Source organism: Myodes glareolus, chromosome 5, assembly GCF_982192425.1.
Source record: "Myodes glareolus chromosome 5, mMyoGla1.1, whole genome shotgun sequence".
Classification (NCBI taxonomy): domain Eukaryota; kingdom Metazoa; phylum Chordata; class Mammalia; order Rodentia; family Cricetidae; genus Myodes; species Myodes glareolus.
The window spans coordinates 26458153-26472672 of NC_142030.1; the positions used below are offsets into that span (position 1 = coordinate 26458153).

General features: G+C 43.9%; 1 protein-coding gene across 8 annotated transcripts in view; it reads right to left on the bottom strand.

Annotated features, from left to right (window-relative positions):
• Sfmbt1 (Scm like with four mbt domains 1) overlaps positions 1-14128 on the bottom strand; it is a 113343-nt gene extending 99215 nt beyond the window's left edge. For 3 of the 8 annotated variants that reach the window (XM_048421689.3, XM_048421686.3, XM_048421688.3), the window contains exon 1: positions 12141-12557. The gene's annotated coding sequence lies outside the window, so the exon portion shown is untranslated. Of the gene's footprint in view, positions 1-12140; positions 12558-13184; positions 13324-13826; positions 13947-14106 lie in introns of those variants that run through there. The other 5 variants (XM_087906187.1, XM_087906186.1, XM_048421692.3 and 2 more) reach the window with 4 other exon arrangements.
• Positions 14129-14520: the final 392 nt, after the last annotated feature.

Here is a 14520-nt window from a genome sequence, read left to right on the forward strand (position 1 = left end):
GACAACATTGTTGATGGGAATGTACATTAGTGTAGCCAATATGAAGCTAGTTTGGATATTTTCAAAAACCTAAAACCAAAAAAAAAAAAAAATCTGATCTAGCAGTACCATTCCACCACTTCTAGTCTATACCCAAGAGAATCAAAGTCAGTATGCTACAGAGATCACAGACCAATTCACAACAGTCATTATGAAATCATCAAATTAGATGTTCATCAACAGATCTATGAAGAAAATGTGGTGTGTGTATACATATATATGTATACACACAATGGATAACTACACAGCCATGAAGAATGAAACCATGAAGAAAGAAATTCAGCTAGAGACATGGCTCAGTTGGTAGACTGCTTGTCTAACATACATGAAGCCCTAATTCCATCCAGAGCGTGGAGCATGGTATAAGCTGGACACAGCCTATAATGGAGACAGGGGAGTGCAAGTTCCAGGTAGGTAGACAGTGATGACTCAGAAGGTAAAGCGCTTGCAGGAGAGTCTGACTATCTGAGCTGGGTTCTTAGAAGCCACATAAAGTGAAGGGAGAGAAGGAATTCCACAAAGCTCTACTCTGACTTCTACACGTGTGTCTTCACACTCCCCACATATGCAGATCACATATGCACAATTTAAAAAAAAACAAATAAAAACAAAAAAAAACCTTTAATAGCTATTGTTTTCCATGGCTGGCATTTTCTTTGAGCTGACAACCAGTTCCCAAATAAAGACATAGAGACTTATTATTATGAATTCCAAGCCTTACCTTAGGCTTCTCCCACTAGCTCTTTTAACGTATTTTAACTTGTTTCTATTCTTCTACATTTTGCCTCAGGGGTTTTTTACCTTTCTTCCATTCTATATGTCCTACTTTCCTGCTTCCTCCATGTCTGGCCCCTGCATCTCCATCATCTCCTTTTCTTTCTTCCTTTCTTCCAAGCCTAAATTCCTCTTCCTACTTATTCTCCCCCACCCGTAAGTCCCGCCTACACCTACTCCCTTGCTACTGGCCAATCAGCTTTTTATTAGACAAATCAGGTGCCTTGGACAGGCAAGGTAAAACAGCAACACATCTTTACATAATTAAACAAATGTAACACATCTTTACATGTTAAATATTCCACAACAGTTGTCACCTTCTGATGCTCCACTGAGATCCCATCTCATCTCAGAATAACTATCACCCACGGGGAAAAAAAGACTCTAACAAAATTCTGGAACACAAAAGAGTCTAAAATATTCAAAATGCTTCTACCTTTGACTAAAATATTAAAATTATTTCCAACTCTTTGAAATGTCTCATTATGTAGCCTGGCGGCCAGGAACTTACTATGTTGGCCTTGAACTATAAGAAATCCTCCTACCTCTGTCTCTGATACTGGGATTAAAGGTATGTACCATCATGTCTGCCTGATCTATAAGAGCTAGTTCCAGGATAGGTTCCAAGGCTACTGAGAAACCTTGTCTTGAAAAACCAAAAAAAAAAGGGGGGGGGGATTCCAGTTTACAAAGCTATGCCCGCCACAGTATGCTGCGCAGCTGCAGCACCACTTGAAGACAACAGAATACGACAATGTTTATCACTACAAATACTTAGTTTTATTACGTGTTGAACAAACCTGCAATAACAGTAAATAAACAAAATGAAACTAACTTGGGTTTATCTTGAATGTCCTCTTGAATGTCCGTGTTGGTAGCAATGTGCCTTAATGAGGAAAAAAAGGATCTAGTGTGGTGGTGTAAACTGACAGTGTCAGTGCTCAGGAGGCTGAGGCAGGAGGATGACAAATTCAAGCCCAGCCTCACACACACTAGTACCCTGACCAAAAACAGGGTAGCGCTAAATGAAGAAACCTTGGCTACCTCTGAAGCATTTAATGCAACTTTAAGATTTATTTATTTATATTTATGTGTATGTGTATGTGTGCCTATATGAATTCGCATGTACCACATCCATGCAGGTACCCATGGAGGCCAAAAGAGGACATCAGATTCACTGGGACTGGAGTTACTGATAGCTCTAAGTCACCTGAGATGGATTCTAAGAACCAAATTCAGGTCCTTTGCAAAAAGCTCTTTAATGGCTAGGCCACCTCTCCAGATCCCTGGAAGTCTTTCTTTTTTAAAAAAAGTTTTATTTTTATTTGTCTGCATGCCTACATGTACATAGGCAGATCACACGCCCCCATCATACACACACACACACACACAAACACACAATAAATAAAATTTAATAATAACAAAAAAAAACATTTACAACTCTTTAGTCCTCTGAAAACATGTAACTACTCAACTCCTAAAATCCTTAATTCTGTAAAACCTTTTTACTCTCCATCCATTGGATATTTGGACTTTACAAATACAGAATTAAATATTATACAACTAAGAAAAGCACTGTGTATAGCATATGTATATATATTTATGTAAGCCAATAAGGTTACCAAATACTTACTAGTTTTCAATTAATTCAGAAATGAGTAAAAGGTGATGACACTTAGCCTGCAGCTAGGGTGAATCACTAACCATGCCTTTCAAGTAGCTGAGGCTCACGTACAACTTTAACTTACTACGGTTTATAGTTCTGGACAGCATGCTTTAACTGAGGCCAGCATTGGGAACATAGGTGACTATAATATGACACCCTATGAGTCATCTGTCTCAATTCAATGAGATCCCTAGCCTCTGGACCTTCGCTTCTTTAGCAAATTCCATCTACTACCCTGATGTCACAGCTAAATATGTCTCAACTGCTTCTAAAGAAAAAGCAGTTGGTTTTCACTGCTCTGCTAGGCATCTCCAGTTTCCCAAGGGAGGTAAACAAGTCCTGGAGCACAGGAATCTGAGACCTCTATTTACATTCCTGCCATAAACGTGTTTTTAAAATTTCACTTTCTCAAAAGAAAATTCTGATACATTACACCATGGATAAACTTTGAGAACACCATAAATGAAATACAATAATCACAAAAGAACAAATACTGTATGATCCTGCTTATAAGAGATACCCAGGGTAGTAAAAATCAAAGGTAGACATTACAATGGTGGTACCACAGCTGAGAGGAGAGGAAAATGAAGTCACTATTGATCAATTATCATTTCACTTTTATTTTTAATTGTTTTTATTGAGCTATACATTTTTTCTTTGCTCCCCTCTCTTTCTCCCCAATCATTCACTTCTAGTTCACTTTTAAGAGATGAGGAGATGGACGAAGGCAAGAGCTGCATAAAATTATGAACATATTTAACGTAGAATGGTTAAAATAATAAAATTCCAGTCATACTTTATCTCTAATTTTTTAATTTAAATAATAATAAAAACGCACTTGGGACTGGAAAGATGGCTCGGCATTACAAGCACTTGCTGCTCTTGCAAAGGAGCTAAGCTTAGTTCCCATCATCCAGAAGGCAGCTCAGACCTGCCTTTAACTATAGGTCTAGCGGATCCAATGCCCTCTTCTGACCTCTCAGGGCTCTTACATGTACACGGTGCATTTACATATACTCAGGCACAGAGCATCCACATAAAATGATAAAATTGCTAATGTATCTCTTAATTCTTTTCATGCTCTAGACAGGATATGTTAAGTGAACCTATGTGGTTACCATCTAATTATCCCAAGGCTGTTTCACAAAGACATGACTGAAATCAATCAAAACGCTTTCTTGAAATTATGTCTGTAAACTGCTATACATTATTTTTTACAAGAGAGTTTGTGTGTACATGCGTGTGGAGTGATACTTATATGAGTATGACTATATATGCAGGCAAGAGGAACTGTTGTTTCTCAGATGCTGCCCATCTTGTTTGTTAAGACAGTGTTACTCGCTAGCCTGGATCACCAAGTACGTCAGTCACCCCCAGGGATCTACCTGTCTTAGCTGCCCCAGTGCTGACTGACCCCATACATCTAGTTTTTTAATATGGGTTCTAGGAACCAAACTTAGGTCCTTATTCTTGCAAGACAAGCACTGTATTGACTAGCTACTAAGTAAGCACTCCCCAGAAATAATCATTAAGAACACTGGCAGAAACTAAGAGCAAAAGAGCAGTAAATATAAATACTAAGCTAATGCGAAAGGATATCAAAACCAAACAGCAACTCATAGACAGCTTTACCACTGAGGCCACTACAGACACATTTCAAAAACCCCTGGGGTGCGGGGAGGGGGCTCAGAGATTGTTCATCAGTTAAGATGAATCACTTGTTGCTCTTACAGAAGACCAGGGCTCTATTCCTAGCACCCACATCAGGTGGCTTACAACCACCCATTAATTCCAGCTCCAGGAGCTCTGAAACCCTCTTCTGAATTTTTCCAGCACCAGGCAGGCATGTGGTGCATATACACACGCAGGCAAAACATTCACACACATAAAATAAATAAATCTAAAAAAAATGATTTAACCACTCAAAATATCAAAACATTAATTTTGACCTCAAGCAAAATGCTTGTTGCTTAATTTGCTTTAAATTAAACATCAAAAAGTAAAAAAAAAACCATTGGACATCAGGAAGAAAACTTTTTGAGCTATTTAAAGAACTGCTAAATCTCTTATTTCATTCACCTTATGCTGTCATTCCATGTGTATAACATCTAACTGCCAGAATGTCTAACTTGGCTGTCAACTTTACTACAACTAGAATTAACTAAAACCCAAGCAGCTGGGCATGTCTGTGAGAGATTTTCTTAATTGGAACATTTAGGTAGGAAGAACTAACCTACATCTGGGCCACACCTTCTGGCAGCATCCCACATAAAAGGACCTACAATGAATAAGAAAGCTTTTGAGCCAGGAGGTGGTGGCTGCAAGGTCAGCCTGGCCTACAGAGTGAGTTACAGAAAAACCTGTCTTGGAAAAAAAAAAAAAGGAAGCTTTTGCTTTTGGCCTGTTCATGCTCACTGGCAAATCCATCTATCCTCCTGCTGGGGTATTCTTTGGATGATATTAGAACCTACTTCTTTGAGATTCCAACACAAACTGAAAAACACCAACTCTATAGGAATCCTCTGGGACTCCAGCACCAGACTGGATCTGCTTAGATAGCCAGTCTTGAAGACTAAAAAACTACCAGATTCTTGGCCATTCAGTTGGGGGAGACTACCCAGATCATAGCCTGTAAGCAACTCTAATAAATCTCTCATTCATATATGTGTGTATGTGTGTGTGTATGCTTTTTTATGTTTATCAGTTCTGTTTCTTTAGAAAATGCTGACTAATACAACTACTAACAAATCATGTTTTCATCTTTCAGTTCCCAGCACCTACACTGGGCAGCTCACAACTGCCTGTAATTCCAGCTCCAAGAGGGTCCAAAGCCTCTGGATTCTGAGGGCATCAGCCTCATCCATGTGCATATATTCACATGCACACACACATATAATTTAAGATAATAAAAATAAATCTTTAAAAAGATGCTCTCTAGGGGGCTGGAGAGACAGCTCAGTGGTTAAGAGCACTGGCTGCTCTTCCAGAGGTCCTGAGTTCAATTCCCAGCAACCACATGGTGGCTCACAACCAACTGTGATGACATCTGGCGCCCTCCTCTGGCGTGTGGGCATACATGGAGGCAGAATGTTGTATACATAATAAATAAATAAATCTTTAAAAAAAAAAAAGATGCTCTCTAAATATTACCTCGCCCAAAATTCAAATCTTCCCACAAAGTAGATTCTCTTTAACTACTATCTACCTCAAATTAGTTCAGCAATTAACTTCTTCCTATACTAAGCAAAGCATTAAAAAAGGAACTAATCTACAACGTACTGTAGACATCAGAAATGCGGCACAGTGTTTAGTTCATTAAAGTTATCTACAAAGTTCCCATCATCTAACAGAATACGGACAAGGGGCTGGAAAGACGGCTCACTGGTTAAAAATGAGTACATGTCCCAGCACTTATGTGAGGTGGCTAGCATTCACCTGTAACTCCAGCTGCAGGGAACCCAACACTCTGGCCTCCTCAGGTACTGTAATTCATGTACACATCACACATACTCACCTACACCACACATGACATACATAATTAAAATTAAGTATCTCCAACAGAAAACAGACTGAATTTCTGCTTTTAAAAAAAAGTCCTGCTGGGAGGCAGTGGGGCAACCCTTTGATCCCAGCACTAGGCAGGCAGAGGCAAGTGCTGGCTTACAGATCAAGTTCCTGGATACCCAAGCCTACATAGAGAAACCCTGTCTCGAAAAACAAACAAAAAACAAAAAAATCCTGAAAGATTACCTAAAGGCAGAGGGAGTTTAATGAAGTTTGAGATTTTGTGTGTGTGTGTGTGGTAGTTTTTTAAAATGTATTTTGCCTTTATTCAGGTTAATTTGATATTATACTGAACTTGTGTTTACTTTGTTTTGTGAGTCGTTTTTATTTCTTTACAAAGTCTCTCTATTATGTAGCACTGGCTGTTCAGAAACTCACACTGTAGGCCAGGCTGGCCTTCAACTCACAGAGATCCACCTGCCTCTGCCACCAGAATGCTGGGAAAATCCAGTCTCTGACTCTGGATTTATTTTGGTTGAATTATAATTACTAAATATCTTTATTCCTTCTATAATATCTTGACTTTCCATTTACATATTTTTATTTTATATCTCTTAAAACATAACTATAAGCTTCGCATCCAATTTAGTAAATTTTCTTTAACAATAACATGTTCCATTGCATTTTTATGGCTGTAAATATAACTGTTAGATCTCACTAAGACAGGATAAAAATACAGGGAAATTGTGGAAATAAAAAGGGAAAGGATCCTCTCATCTAGGAATCTGTCAGAGCTTCTTGCCAATGGAGAAGCAAGAATTTCAGCAAAACTACCAACATCTGTTATGAACCTCCTAACACAGAAATATACTCCTTTCATATACAGATACTTTATGCTAAAATAGAAATAAACTTGGTTTAAGGTCTAAATAACCATGGATAGGGCCTCACTCCTTACCCCGAGTGGATAGTTGGTTGCTTGCTAGGACAGTATCACACTACATAGCCTATGGTTGGTTCTGAATTCACAATCCTCTTGCTTCAGCAACCCAGTAGTGGGATTACATGGCCTTTGCCTCCCAAATCTGAGACTAAAGGCGTGTGCCACCACTGAGCCTGAATATGGTTTTTATAGCATTCCTTTGAATAAAAACAGATTAAAAGAAAAATTATACACATATCCTCAGTACTTCATTACTAGAAAAGGTGTGCAGTGTGCAGGGAGCCGCATTTCTGACATGGCATACAGCAACGTACTGCATGCGTCAGTTCCTTTTTAAATGCTTTCATTAGGACAGAAAGAGGCTAATTACTAAACTGATTTAGAATACAGAGTACTCAAAGAGTATCTGCTTTCTGGGAAAGATTGGTTTTGTTTGGGATGAGTGGGATTTAGAGAATGTGTTTTTAAAGACCCTTGTTAAAGCTTCTGCAGTGGGCTGACTGACGAGATGCCTTGGTGGGGGGGGGGGCAGATTCATGAGCTGGAGAGATGACTCAGATCATCCAGAGGGCCTAGCTTCAATTCCTAGCACCCATATGGCAGCTCACAACTGTCAATAACTCTAGAGTACCAGGCACACATGCTATGCATGGACATATACATAGGTAAAACACATGATAAAAATAAAATTTATTTTAAGCCAGACAGTGGTGGCACATGCCTTTAGTCCCAGACTTGGGAGGCAAAGGCAGGTTTATCTCCATGAGTTCAAGGCCAGGCTGGTCTACAAAGCAAGTTCCAGGACATCCAGGAATGTTAGAGAGAGAAATTCTATCTTGAACCTATCATGAAAAAACAAAATGAAACAAATTATATTGTAAAAGCTCTTTAAAAAGCCAGGCAGAGGTGGTGCACACCTTTAATCCAGCACTCAGGAGAGAAAAGCAGGCGAACTCTGTGAGTTCAATGCCAGCCTGATCTATAAGAGCGTTTCAGGACAGCTAGTAACAGCTAGTGAGTGATGTTACAGAAAACCTGTCTGGGGGGAGGACTCTTAAAAGGGGGGAGGGTAATCTGTAATCCTGGCGTCCCTGTAGTGAAATGGGAGGGAAGCAGCGACAAGAGACCAATATGCAGTGCAGCAGCAGAAATGACCCTCCCCCGCCCGAAAGACAGGCAGAAAGGACTGGAGAGACTACAGCTCAGCAGGTAAAAGCACTTGCTGCTTTGTTTTTCTTGACAGAGGACAGGGATTCAGTTCCCAGAATTCACAAAGTGGCTTGAAACGATCTGTAACTTCAGTTCCAGGGACTCTGACACCCCCTCTTCTGTCCTCACAGGTACTAGGCCAGTGCTACACATACCTATATGCAAGCAAACATTCATGTAGAATCAGATAAACACTCTTAAAAAGAAAAGCCCAAAATGGAACAAGTGAACAAAACATGCCATGCCCACAATCATACAAAAATAGTGAAAACCTTTATAAAAAGAAATGGTTTTTTGGTTTTCTTTTTAATTTTTATATACAGTGGTGTTTGACCAGCGAAGTTTTTGTACTGGAGTCAGATGTACCGGAGTCAGATCTATTGGAACTTGAGTTACAGACAGTTGTGAGCTGCCATGTGGGAATTGAACCCAGGTCTTCTGGAAGAGCAGCCAATGCTCTTAACCACTGAGTCATCTCTCCAGCCTTTGGTTTGTTACTTGAAACAGGGTTTCTCTGCGTAAACAGCCCTGCCTGTCCTGGTCACTCTGTAGCCCAGGCTGGTCTCGAACTCAGAGATCCACCCACCTGCCTCTGCCCCCTGAGTGCTGGGGTTATCACTCTTCAGTACCACACACAGAACTACACAGAACAGGCCCATCCCAACACTCTGGGTCTACTTCTTCTTCTTCTTTTTTTTAGACAGGGTTCCTCTGTGTAACAGTCCTGATTGCTGTCCTGAAACTCACTCTGTAGACCAGGCTGGCTTTGAACTCACAGAGATCCACCTGCCTCTGTCTCCCAAGCGATGGGATTTAAAGGCATGTAGCACCACCACCTGGAAGAGAACTTCTGCAGTAAAATCTACATTTGTTTTCTTTTAATAACTTGTTTTTATTCCTATCCTTACTCTCACTTTTGAAAACTTTAAACACGGATTTCCAGCAGTCTAACCACATCCTTTCTATTTTTAACCATTTCCAGTGGGGCTAGCAACACCTGAAGAACGGCAGCAGCCTAACAAAGCCCACTCCCTGAAGTCTAATGGCTCAAAGCCTCCTGGGAAACCACGATCCCCAGACACTTTAACCAATCTAACAACTATGCACATAGAAAAAGCTGTCTGCAAACACAAAACACACAAGTTGGAAAAAAATGGAGTTCCCTAAGAGAAAACACTCTGCCATTTACCTTTCTAAATTTCACTGAAATTGTTATAAAATGTTATGGGTCAAATAATGTCATAAAGTCTGTTTACATTTTTAAAATGGAAATGTTTAACATAGCAATATTTAGCATTCAGAAATGCCTTTATAAATAATATTCTGTACTTGTCACTTCACGTGAATATAACATAAGGCCATTATAAAAGGTAAATGAAGTTTGGTTCATTCATCTTTTCTACAGTTATTAAAGTCAAATGACATCTGCAGCTACACCACATTTCTAATGCAGGGCTGAGTCTAGTTACCACCATGAAAGCAAAGGTCACCCTACAAATGTGCGGGCAGGCAAAGACTTTCGCACTTCAGTGGCTGTTCAGTTTATTTAGTACACGGTTCGGTTTAGTGTTTTGAGACAGGGTTTTATGTAGTCCATAATGGCCTAAAACTCACTGAGTAGCAGAGGATAACTTTGAAGTTTAACCCTTCTGCTTCTCAGATGCTGGGACTATAGGCCTATCTCACCATGCCCTGTTAGCAAAGCATTGTTTTTCATGTATTTAAAATCTCTGGGTACTTGTGAGCACATAAAGGGGAAAATCATGGTTCCCAAAGAAACAAACATTTAAGAGAAGAAACTCCCTTTTGTATTTTGTTTCTTATATATGCCTTCAATTCAGCAGTTTTCATAAAGAAAAGCCAAGATTTCAAAAAAAAAAGAAAAATCAAATAGTTGATCAATGAAGACTAAATCATCAGGTACTCTATTAGTTCAGGAGTCTATAAACTTTGAGTGAAATGACCAAATTCAAATCAGTTGCTGCATCAACTAGCTGATTAGACAGGGAATTATTTAGAGAAGCCATTTCTCTCTACCTCCCTCCCTCTTTCTCTCTCTCCCTCCCTTCCTCCCTCCCTCATACACACACACACACACACACACATACACACACTGCACACCCCTTTGAACTTTGTCAACATATATCTCTAACATGGCAGTAAACCACTCCCACTTTCTATCACACAGACTTGGGGGGACACAACACAACACAACACAGGCCTTTGCAAGACACTAACAAAATAAGCACTCACTTAGAACCTAATTTGCCTCCTGAAGCAGTAGAAACAAAGGCACAAAGATATATTAAAGGATATTTGGGAGATACAGGCAAATTATTGCAGCACTTACACAAATTTCAACCTTTTGCATAGGGTTATAATACAAAAAATGGCTTAAATCAAAGGGACTTAAAAAAAACTGCACTGACATACTTTTATTTATGTTTTGTTCTTGCTTTTACTGTTGGACTTTTAATGATTTGATAAGCCAGGTGTACATCCTACATGCATAAATCAAGTTAACTGCTGTCATTTAGAAGGTTGTTAAAGCTTTATACCCATATTATTAATTCACTGGACTTTAAAAAAAATCAATTTTCATTCAATTTTCTTTGCAAATTCTATGCTTTAAGGAATTAACTCACCTACTGATTGACACCTTCAACTCTAACTTGTTGGGAAAATCCATGGTTCTTCCCTCAAACCTATTCTCTACAGATATATCTGTATCCCCAAATGGGCAATGATATAATAATGTAACTTCAACTGTGAACATAAAAACTCCCAGAAACACAATCCAAACACACCAAATCCTACTCAGCTAAAATGTCCTTCAGACCACAAAGATCAAAGGTCGGAATACTAAGACATTGTAGATACAGAAAAGGCCTACAGCATTACAAAAACACAGCATCATAACTAAATCGCCCACAACACCGAGGTCACATACCTGCTGTTCTTCAGTTATGAATACTGCCCCTTTCACATTCTAAGAGATCCTGCTATGAGGTAAAGTTCACTGGCTGGGTAGAAGTAAGAATGGTGGCTGTCTTGGGGAAGGGGCAGGTGTTTATTTAATTCCAGGAAACCCTTTGTGGGTGGGGGCTGAAAATCTTTTATTTATTAATGTGTATGTGGCCATAGGACATTCGTAAGCAAAACAAAGCTTCACTGTCCTCTTAGGACTTCACTGTTAAAAGGCAATTTTTTATTTTTAAAACACTTTAAAATTTTTATTTACGTGCATTAGTGTTTTGCCTGCGTGTATTTCTGTGTGAGGGTTTGGGCCCCTAGAACTGGAGCTACAGACAGTTGTGAGCCACGTGGGTGCTGGGAATTGAATTCGAGTCCTCCGGAAGAACGATCAGTAGTCTTAACCGCTGAACAATCCAGCCCCAAAAAGCTAATTTCTTAAGTGGATTGAAATGCCATTTCTAAATGCCTATGTCCAAATAAAATTCACAAAATTATCCTGGCTATAGCTAACAAGATGGCTTTTCTAATCTATTTTTATAAAGACACATATCGTGAGGGCTTTCGACACGCTTAAATACCATTTTAAGAAGTCTCCAAATCTTAGAACCAAAAGAATGGTGATCAACTTATCCTACTTTTGCAAACAAGGAAAATCAACTGGGTAGAAACCTACCCCAAGATAAGGCAGCTTGTCAACAATGGAATAACACAACTGTTTCCCCTCTAGCTCCAACTGGCCGCTATATTCGTGACGTTGCAAACAAATCTGAACTCTGAGTCTACCTGTGGCCTAGAAGCGCTCAACATCTGCCACGAGTTAACAGGCCCCAACATGGATCTATGAAAACACATTCATCTTCCACCCTATCAAGACAGCTGACCAGCCAACAGTTACATGCTCAGGCATTTTGCTTCAGATGAAATAAAGTTAAGCATGACATCTTAAAAATAGTGATTCGGGAGAGGACATACGCAGATATTGACAAAATGCATCTTCCTTCAAATCCTTTTGATGAATACAGGACTCACCAGACACCACTGTGGTCATTAACGGCTTTGAGTGACCCGCGGGGAAGAGCTTCAACCAAGTAAAAAAAAAAAAAAAAAAACAAAAAACCTACTTGAGACAGAAGCGTCCCAGCCCACTCTGTGAGCAAGCAAGCTCTAGGGGTGACCTAGGCTTGACAGCTTAGTGCGAGACCCCACGCGAACAGCTGGCGTCTTGGGAAAAACTTAACACGACGTCCATCCTTTCCGCGGGAATGTATTTCTCGTCTCACAAGGCTTTTCTGCTCCGCAAAGAGCAGGCCTTGCTTCGCAGGACGCTCGGCTCAGTCCCTCCAGCCGTCTTTTCGGCGAACAAAACAAGACTCGGGAACAGAAATCGAAACGGTCACGGACCTGCCGAGTGGCCTCGGGACGCTGACCACGGGTCCGCGCGGGGGTTCGGGCGGCGACGCCTCCCGATCCGCAGCGCCGGGGAGGCCGGAGCCACCGGTTGCGGCGGAGGCAAAGACGCTCGGCCACCGCGCGGCTGCTGCCTGGGCCCTGCGAAGTTGAGCGGCCGCGCGGGCTGCGGGTTCGCGCCCCGCCCGGAGCGAGCCCGAGGGGGGGGCGGGTCCGCGGGGGCTCGGCGGGAGGGAGCTCGATGGGTAGCTGGCGGGGGGGGGGGTGGGAGACCCGGAGCCCGCAACTTGGGCACCCGCTGCTGCCACCCGGTCACTTCGGCCTCCCGCGCCCAGCTGTGTGCCGACGCGCGCCGCTCGCCGGTTCCCTCGCCCCGGGCCAGCAGCCTCCGCCGCGGCTGCGAGGTGCCCGGGCGCGTCCCCGTAGCCCCTGCGGCCGGCGCGCCGAGCCTCGGGACCGCGCCAGGCCGCGCGCCGGCGCCGCGTTACCCCCCGCCGTACCCCCGCCCCACACGCCGCCGCCGCCCGTTGGCGCCTCCAGCCGCGCGGCCGCCCCTCCCGGCGGTTCCCGCTGGCAAAGTTGCTCGGCCTCTCTGGGACGGAGCCACACCGCCCCTCAGGCCGCCGCCCGCGCGGGAAGGCCCAGCCGATCGCGCCGCTTTTTTACCTGACGGAGTTTTCGCGCGCGCCCTCGCTCGCTCGCTCTCCCTCCCCTCTGGCTCGCTCGCTCGAGCTTTCTTTCTTTCCTTTTTTTTTTTTTTCTTTTTCTTTGCGCTCGCCCGCGCGGGGCGCCTTTTCCGCTCGCGCCGCCCGCGCCCGCCTGCTCGCGCCCTCCTTCCTGCTGGGCCCGGCAGAGCGGGGCGGCCGGCAGCTCTCCCCGCCCCCCTGCACCCGCGCTCCGGCGGAGGCGGCGGCGCCGCTCCGCGCTCCGACTCATTCCAATATGGCACGGACGCAGGGCGCATGCGCCCGCGCCCCCCATCCACCCACCCCCCAGCTCCGCGGTGCTCCGGGCGACCCGCTCCTCTCGCCTAGCGCGTGGGGCGCTCACGGCCCGACCTCCCTGCCGCCGTCGCCGGCGGCTCACGAGGCTGGAGCTGCACGGAAGAGGAGGCGTCCGCGGGCCTGGGTCCATTGCTCTGGTCGCGTCCCCAGCCGGCACGTCGCCGAGGACGCCCGCGAGGCCGGAGCGGCGCGCCGTGGGCCTCTGATCCCCGACGGCGCCGTGAACTGAGCGCGGTCGGGAGCCGAGCTCTCGGGATGCGGAGGCGCGCCCTGGCCCCTGCTTGAATTTTTGGAAAGACCTCACCTTGACTTCTGGGTAGAGCGGCTCGGCGGGACCCGAAGTCCCTGATCCGTCCATCCCGGGCGAAGCGCGCCACTGTAGCCCGCACGTGACCACCTCGAGCAAGATGGCATTAGCAGAGAGGCAGCGGCGCGGCAGGTCCCCAATGGGCGCGTGCCGCTGCCGAAAGGGCTGCGCCCGCCGCCCGACCACATCGGGAATCCGGCGTGTCCTCCTGAGACCTAGCAGGGGGGCTAGTGCTTCCTAGCTCTCTACCAAATGCGACTCAAGCACCTCGGCTTACCTGATGTCCAGGCTTGATCTGAAGGCACAGGGTGACCTAAGATCTCCAGAGATCAGCCTCGAATTCGGAGGTGCCCACGGGCAGTTCGGTTCGGTGACTCAACCCTTCCTCTGCAAGCACTGGTGTCAGTAGGAAGTACACACACCTGCTCCAGAAAGTTCCCTCAGAAGGGAAACCCATCACTCGTAGGACCCGGGAGTGCAGCCCTAGATGGTCAGTCAGGGCTTCTGCCTTTGAGCGAAGAGGCGCCCACACTGACACGCACCCCACACACAATGTCTAGAGTTTTACACTAGACATCATTCTGGTTTTGACAACCTTAGGAAATACCCACATTACAAAATCCAGATTGTTTTTTTTGTAAGTACTACTGAAAAGACAAGGTAACAAGAAAAGAATGTAAAAAGAATATCC